Genomic DNA, 6,417 nt, shown 5'->3' on the forward strand with positions numbered 1-6,417 from the left:
TTTATCGTTGCAGAAAGAACTACTTCACCTCTCTGGAAATGTAAGGTGTTTTTATTTATATATTTATTTAGCTAAAACTTTGTTTACATTTTTTAAATACATTTTAGTAACATATGTTATTATTGGATACATACACTTAACACTCTAGAACCTCTCGGTTTAAATGAAGAATTGAGTTTAACATGCTTTTTCTAAACACTTAAGCATATTAAAATTCAGTATTTGAGATGAATATACTTTTATTCCCATTGTATTGTGAACTTTGTCTATATATATATATATATATATATATATATATATATATATTTTTTTTTTTTTTACCTGTGTGTGGGTACTTGCCCTTTAATGACTGATTTGTGAGTGTGGCACCTTGGTTTAGATGGGTGTATGTTTGGGTGGCCAACGCCTCCTTTATCACACCTGGTGATGATCCTTATTAATGGCTTCATTGCTCATTCTCTCCAAGGACTCTGATGAAGATGTAACTACATCGAAACGTTAGTCATTGTTATGCACCTTAAATAAAATGTTTATCAAGGAGACATCTGTGCTGCACCGGCGATTCCCTTTTTTCTGATATGTTATTATTCATTGGTTATATCTTTTATTAATAATTTAATTTAAAATAAAGATTTTTTTAGAACCGTGTGCACGCGCAAAACAGCTTAGAAATTATATTTAATTATTTAATTATTTTATAGTTTTCTGTGATGGTCGTGTTTAGGTGTACGGGATAGAATATGCAGTTACGGTACAAAAATCATTATGGCTATGGAAAGCCATAAAAATTGAAACCCCGCATGGACAAAAAATGCTGATTGAATCTTTTCATATAAATGAGATTTAAGATGACTAAGCACAGCTTTTGAACAGACATTGTTTAATAACAATTATACTTTAGGTCACCGTTAGACAAAATCATTACAGTAATCTTCTAAAAGATAAATAGAAGATATGAATGTATTCAAACTTTAAAGATTTCATTTAAACAATCTTTCATTTTAAAAGATCACATTTAAACTTTTACAATTATGCTTTGAAATAAATTTAGTGTGAACAAAACTTTGGCTCTGGAAAGGACCTTATAAGCAGCCTATCAATGGGACAGCCTGAGGGTTCACAGTTTCTAAATTCTTTCATTGTTGCTCTTTCTGAAGATAGGCCTATGTGGTCATTTTCTCACAGATACAACTTAAGGAATTATTGAACATTTCACAGGTGTGAAATCCATCAGATGGTACTGTGAGAGACCTTTAGGAAAAATCACACTGTGATTTTTATATTTAACGTATTGCAATTTGTGGCCCATTCATACATTGTATGTTAGGATCTTCTTCTTAAACTCTAAAAAATTAAGATGATTTTTTTGTTTATCTAAAACTAAAATAATTTGGTTCAGTAGATTTTATATTATATACTTTATATTATAATCATTTAATTTGTATACTTTTAAAGAACTGAATGTTTTTCATCTTTAGTTAGTGTGAGATATACAACATTATTAGAAAACCTCTTTTTTCTCACTTCCCCACAACCCCCCTGTGCTCTGGAATGTGGAGGGGGTGGGAGGGACTGTGATGCAGATGTGACACACAACTGTCTGAGCTCAAAAATAACCCACCTTATATCAAAGTTCAAATAGTCATCAATGAACCCCTTATACACACAAGGTCATAAATAATTCCCATTAATCAATGGTCATAGGTCATTTCCAACCCCCGGAGGACACAAGGTCAAAGGTGACAGTGTCAGCGAGAGGGTGAGGTCACCACTAGGGCAGGTCAACACTAGGGCAAGGTCAGGGCAAGGTCAGGGCAAGGGCAAAGGTCAACCCCGTTAATCAATTAGAGAGGCCATCAATCATTTTGACATATGGTGTAGCATAATACTACTATTGCCATTTTAGACACCACTTTATTTCTTCTGCTCTTTTAACTTTAGCTAAGTTACTACCAGATTTTCTGAAATATTTACCGATTTCAAACTTCAACAGCTCCCACTGACAACAATATGAATCTAACGCTAAAGCTCTCTTCCAATACTGCTCAATCAATAATGTAATACATTTTTGAACATCTTTAAACTGAAGAAGAGAATTGTTCAATTTCCAATAAGAAGGAGTTGCGCTGAAATTAGGGGATGCTGAAAGACTAACCTTAAGAGAGATAGCACGGGGTCCGGCCGGGCTCAGCCCGAAGGAGCGACGTGGGGCCGCCTTCCCGTGGACCCACCACCTGCAGGAGGGACCGTAAGGGGCCGGTGCTGAGAGGATGGAACGTCACCTCGCTGGTGGGGAAGGAGCCTGAGATTGTGCGTGAGGTTGAGAGGTTCCGACTAGAGATAGTCGGGATCACCTCTACGCACGACTTGGGCTCTGGAACCACACTCCTTGAGAGAGGATGGACTCTTCACCACTCTGGAGTTGCCGATGGTGAGAGGCGGCGGGCTGATGTGGGTTTGCTTATAGCCCCCCAGCCCAGCCGCCATGTGTTGGAGTTTACCCCGGTGAACGAGAGGGTCGTTTCCCTGCGCCTACGGGTCGGGGCTAGGTCTCTCACTGTCGTGTGTGCCTACGGGCCAAACGGCAGTGCAGAGTACCCGGCCTTCTTGGAGTCTCTGGGAGGGATGCTGGGAAGTGCTCGGTCTGGGGACTCAGTCGTTCTACTGGGGGACTTCAACGCCCACGTGGGCAACAACAGTGACACCTGGAGGGGCGTGATTGGGAGGAACGGCCCCCCTGATCTGAACCCGAGCGGTGTTCAGTTGTTGGACTTCTATGCTAGTTACAGTTTGTCCATTACGAACACCATGTTCAAGCATAAGGGTGTCCATCAGTGCACGTTGCACCAGGACACCCTAGGCCGTAGGTCGATGATCGACTTTGTGGTTGTTTCCTCTGACCTGCGGCCGTATGTCTTGGACACTCGGGTAAAGAGAGGGGCGGAGCTGTCAACTGATCACCACCTGGTGGTGAGTTGGATCCGATGTCGGGGGAGGAAGCTGGACAGACTCGGCAGACCCAAGCGTACTGTAAGGGTCTGCTGGGAACGTTTGGCCGAGTCTCCTGTCAGAGAGATCTTCAACTTCCACCTCCGACAGAGCTTCGACCGGATCCCGAGGGAGGCTGGAGATATTGGGCCCTATCTTGCACCCAGCGCAAGTGACTTTGTACACCGACGCATGTATCATTCCTATTTTGCACCCGCGCAAAGCGGACTTTTCCCTCCACAGAAGCACGTCGGTTAACTAAGAAATACACTTGCGCTCCCGGGGGCGGTTCAGCGCAAAGAGGAGGCGTGTTCCGGCGCAAACGTTGCTTCTTGCTATTTTGCAGGTTTAGAAAACAATTGCGCCACTAACCAGGAAAAAATAGTTTAAAGTCAGTGGCGCGTTGCGCATGTTATTCATATGCTATTTTAAGGGCGCATGCTTGGCCATAATCAATGTAGCGTGTGCACAACGCGCACTTTGATTCTCTCATCTACACAGAAGCAGCAGTTTTCATTTTTGCAAATCATACATTATTACGATAGATAGATAGATAGATAGATAGATAGATAGATAGATAGATATAGATAAACAATTTATTATAAAAGCATACATCTAGCTTACACATTTACCCAAATTAACCGAAGTTAATTTGGGTGGATTTCTCCATTTCAATGTAACTTCTCTCTTTTACGGCCGTGACGAGAGCGTTGCTCTCCTTGGCTGTGAACCGCTGCTGGCGCGCGCCTGGCAAATCCGCCGTTACAATAGCAATCCGCTATGGAAAAAGCGCATCTGCTCTTAAAGGGAATGTGAGATGACGCTCTGATTGGTTTATTTCACGTTACGCCCAAACCACACCTATGAATAATGAAGCTACTTCAGACCAACCCCTTTTAGATTTGCGCCTGGCGCAAGAGTCATTTATCCCGCCGGGAAAATAGCAACAGCGCCGAGACCCGCCCACAAAGTTACTTGCGCTTTGCGCTTTGACACTTGCGTTTCAGATCGTTAAAATAGGGCCCATTGAGTCCGAGTGGACCATGTTCTCCACCTCCATTGTCGAAGCGGCCGCTCAGAGCTGTGGCCGTAAGGTCTCCAGTGTCTGTCGAGGCGGCAATCCCCGAACCCGGTGGTGGACACCGGAAGTAAAGGATGCCGTCAAGCTGAAGGAGGAGTCCTATCGGGCCTGGTTGGCTTATGGGACTCCTGAGGCAGCTGACGGGTACCGGCAGGCCAAGCGAACTGCAGCCCGGGTGGTTGTGGAGGCAAAAACTTGGGCCTGGGAGGAGTTCGGTGAGGCCATGGAGAAGGACTATTGGCTGGCCTCGAAGAGATTCTGGCAAACCGTACGGCGCCTCAGGAGAGGGAAGCAGTGCCCTACCAACGCTGTCTACAGTGGAGGTGGGCAGCTGTTGACCTCAACTGGGGATGTAGTTGGACGGTGGAAGGAATACTTCGAGGATCTCCTCAATCCCGCCGTCACGTCTTCCACTGAGGAAGCAGAGGCTGAGGGCTCAGAGGTGGACTCGTCCATCACCCAAGCTGAAGGGGGACCGGAGGGTGTGTTCCAACTACAGGGGGATCACACTTCTCAGCCTCCCTGGGAAAGTCTATGCCAGGGTACTGGAGAGGAGAATACGGCCGATAGTAGAACCTTGGATTCAGGAGGACCAGTGCGGTTTTCGTCCAGGCCGTGGAACACTGGACCAGCTCTATACCCTCTACAGGGTGCTGGAGGGTTCATGGGAGTTTGCCCAACCAATCCACATGTGCTTTGTGTATTTGGAGAAGGCATTCGACTGTGTCCCTCACGGCGGCCTGTGGAGGGTGCTCCGGGAGTATGGGGTCCGGGGTCCTTTGCTAAGGGCTGTCCGGTCCCTGTACGACCGAAGCAGGAGCTTGGTTTGCATTGCCGGCAGTAAGTCAGACTTCTTCCCGGTGCATGTTGGACTCCGGCAGGGCTGCCCTTTGTCGCCGGATCTGTTCATAATTTTTATGGACAGAATTTCTAGGCGCAGCCAGGGGCCGGAGTGTGTCGGGTTTGGGGACAACATGATTTCGTCTCTGCTCTTTGCGGATGATGTTGTCGTGTTGGCCCCTTCAGACCAGGACCTTCAGCATGCACTGGGACGGTTTGCAGCCGAGTGTGAAGCGGCTGGGATGACAGACGGATCGGTGGAGCTTCTGCAGTAATGCGGTCGATGTACCGGTCTGTTGTGGTGAAGAGCTGAGCAATCGATTTACTGGTCAATCTACGTTCCTACTCTCACCTATGGTCACGAGCTTTGGGTCATGACCGAAAGGACAAGATCCCGGATACAGGCGGCCGAAATGAGCTTTCTCCGCAGGGTGGCTGGGCGATCCCTTAGAGATAGGGTGAGAAGCTCGGTCACACGGGAGGAGCTCAGAGTAGAGCCGCTGCTCCTCCACATCGAGAGGGGTCAGCTGAGGTGGCTCGGGCATCTGTTCCGGATGCCTCCTGGACGCCTTCCCGGGAAGGTGTTCTGGGTGCGTCCCACTGGGAGGAGACCCCGGGGAAGACCTAGGACATGCTGGAGAGACTATGTCTCCCGGCTGGCCTGGGAATGCCTCGGTGTCCCCCCAGAAGAGCTAGAGGAAGTGTCTAGGGAGAGGGAAGTCTGGGCATCTCTGCTTAGACTGCTGCCCCCGCGACCCGGCCCCGGATAAGCGGAAGAAGATGGTATGGTATGGTATAGTATCTTTAAACTGAAGAAGAGAATTGTTCAATTTCCAATAAGAAGGAGTTGTGCTGAAATTAGGGGATGCTGAAAGACTAACCTTAACCCCCTGAGGTCTACGGTATCGCCGGCGATACCAGCTCGCTTTTTTTTTATTAGTGTAAAAGAAACTCATAAATACTCTGTTGACTTTGATTTTCCATAGGAGTTTCATACATCAATCGATTCTGTTAAATGTGTATTATTTTTGTGTATACTCACAATAAAAACAAAGTGTTGTGCTTTTTGCCAAATAAAGAAAAATAAACACGAAGCGAGTTCTGCCTTCTCTCTGCCAGTGAAGTCCATTCTGAAACGTGTCCGAAAATTAACAATAACTCAGCGAATACTCAGTCAAACAGACATACAGACAGACAGGCATGAAGCTTGAATTCTCTTCTTTTAAATGAAGTCATTTATATAAAAAAACAATTATTCTCATCTTGTGAAATCTGTATTAAAAGAGAGCGATTCCAGTCGAGCTCATCTCATCTCATTACGTTATAATCGGCCCCGCCCACGGAGAGCGCGCGCTATTCAAACGCAAATGGCTGGGGCAATCCTGTGAACGCCCCCATCAGCTCGAGAAAACACACACGTTTATTTAGATCATTGTTTACACCGTCTTGCAGCGCTGTGAGGAATAATACTAATCGAAAATGTCCCTCAGAAGTGCGGGTATATCGAG

The sequence above is a fragment of the Leuciscus leuciscus genome (assembly GCF_965113295.1).
Source record: "Leuciscus leuciscus genome assembly, chromosome: 24".
In the NCBI taxonomy this organism is placed as follows: domain Eukaryota; kingdom Metazoa; phylum Chordata; class Actinopteri; order Cypriniformes; family Leuciscidae; genus Leuciscus; species Leuciscus leuciscus.